Here is a 2,295-nt window from a genome sequence, read left to right on the forward strand (position 1 = left end):
TAAAATACAAATATACAATGGCTGATTAAATTGAGTTGTACATATCGATTAGTTTAAGAAATGAGATTATTTTGATGGTGTTGTCATAGGTTGGGCTGAGGGCTTCAAAGAGGTTATCAGGCATTTCTAATCTTTTTCTGGTATCTATATGGTTACGATATTGGACAAGAAGGTTCTTGACTGTGAGAGGTTCTCCGCAGGTTTGGCACATTGCAGGATCTTCTCTGCGCATAAGATGTCCATAGGACATCTTTAAGTGGCTAATACGTAGTCTGTTAATAACTACTTCGTCTTTGCGATTTTATGTATGAGGTTTGGGCCAGTATTCTGAAGTATTTTTTATTTCCCTTAGTTTATTATTAGGTGTACGCCGCCATTCGGATTCCCATACATTTGTACAAAAGGTGCTTATATTCCTGTGGATGTCAATGAGTGAGGAGTATGTACGTATATCGGTCAGAAGGTTATTAACTGCTTCACGAGCTACTTGGTCGGCTTTTTCATTGCCATCTATTCCACAATGACCTGGTGTCCATATAAACCGTATGTTCTTGTTAGCTTTTACAATGATGTTGCTTATTTTAATTGCTAGGGTGCTTGAGTGCCAGTTATACTTAAGATTGTTAAGAGCGCTGAGTGAATCTGTACAAATGTTAGTGATTGAATCAGGTAATTGAATGGCTAGGTAGACTCCTTCCAGGAGTGCAAAGTATTCCGCCGTATAAATGCTGTTATGGTCTGGTAGTTTGTACGATATAGATTGATGACCATTTATGATAGCAATCGCGACGCCTGAGTTGGTTTTGGAGGCGTCTGTATAGATTTGTGGGTTTGACGGAGGAGAGTTGATGATTTCATTGAATAAATTTTTATAGATAATACTTGACGTTTCTTTTTTACTATAATTAGCTAAACTGGTGTCCACGAGAAAGGATTGCACCCTTCAAGGAGGCACCACACTATATTCTCGTTTGATAATTGAATTTGGATCGATATTGTTACGTGACATTTCATTCAGCATCCTTAAACCCAATGGTTTTTTTATATTTGAATTGGAGCAAAATATATTTTCAAAACGATTTTGAGTCACGAATGGTAATGTAGAGTTTTCTGGGGAGGAAAGGATGTGAGCAAGATCATTTTTATAATTGAATAATGGTAAATATATAATTTTCCAAATAAAAAAAAAAAATTACAAAAATTTTAATAATATACTATGTTAAATAAAGAAAAATTGGTCCTATCCCTCTACTACGTAGTACGAGGATAGGAAAATTTTCTTGAACATTATAGAACGTAGAATATTGTTAACTTATATGAAAAATTATACTAATTTTTATATATTCATAAATTATGAAGCATACTGAAGTAAAACCTGTATACATTTAATGATGATTCGTAAATAACGAAAGAGACGAAGAAAGATATTCATAAAATTTTACACAATAAAATTAACAAAACCCAGCATAGTTGGGTCACGGCACAATGGGGACGTGGCATAGTAGGGTCCAGTAATGATGATATCTGACAGTGATTAAAAGCACTATCATAAAAAAGACTTCAATAATATAATGATACATACATTTTTCAAAAAATTATAACATTATAAAGTTAAAAATATAAAAAATAATTTTTTTACAAAAATCGAATTTTTTTTTATTAACTTTGATGTCTGTTTTCACCGTAAAGACAAAATAAAGTCCAAAATTTTTTTCCATATTACATTAGCTTTAATTTAAGAATGTAAAAAAGTGGTCTTGTGAATCCCCCTGTGGTCAGGTAAAGGGTCAGATTTATAAAAAAATTATACAAAATGATAGATAAGTACCTCACGTATTTATATAAAAAAAACTCAGCACAGTGGGGTCGGGCATAGTGAGGACGTTGCATAGTTGGGTCCAGTATAGATTTAATCTGACAGTGATTAAAATCACTATCATAAGAAACGCTTCGATGCAAATCAGTAGATAGTGTTTAATTCTAAGAAATTGGTGGATAATTACAAAAGCTACATTATCTGCTAGTTTCTTATTAATACCNCTGATGGATAATTACAAAAGCAACATAATCTGCTAGTTCCTTAATTATACCCAGACTAGTAATTCTTTTAATTATATATTATATAATTTTTTAAATTAATTGTTTTCAAATTATTATTGATTTTGATTTTTAATATGTTAAAAGTAATCATTTTGAACCTACTTCTTTTTGTTCTTTAAAGTGAAAGTTTTAATAAAAAAAAAATGAATTTATTACCATAACTTTTAACTCAACTTGCAAGTTTGAAATAAATAT

The 2,295-nt window shown here is 31.2% G+C and overlaps 1 protein-coding gene across 4 annotated transcripts in view; it reads left to right on the forward strand.

Annotated features, from left to right (window-relative positions):
• The window catches only part of LOC126894909 (uncharacterized), a 31,257-nt gene that overhangs the window by 25,729 nt on the left and 3,233 nt on the right, over positions 1 to 2,295 (forward strand). The window lies entirely within an intron of this gene.

The sequence above is a fragment of the Daktulosphaira vitifoliae genome, unplaced genomic scaffold (genome assembly GCF_025091365.1).
Source record: "Daktulosphaira vitifoliae isolate Bord-2020 unplaced genomic scaffold, ASM2509136v1 Scaffold_1, whole genome shotgun sequence".
Classification (NCBI taxonomy): domain Eukaryota; kingdom Metazoa; phylum Arthropoda; class Insecta; order Hemiptera; family Phylloxeridae; genus Daktulosphaira; species Daktulosphaira vitifoliae.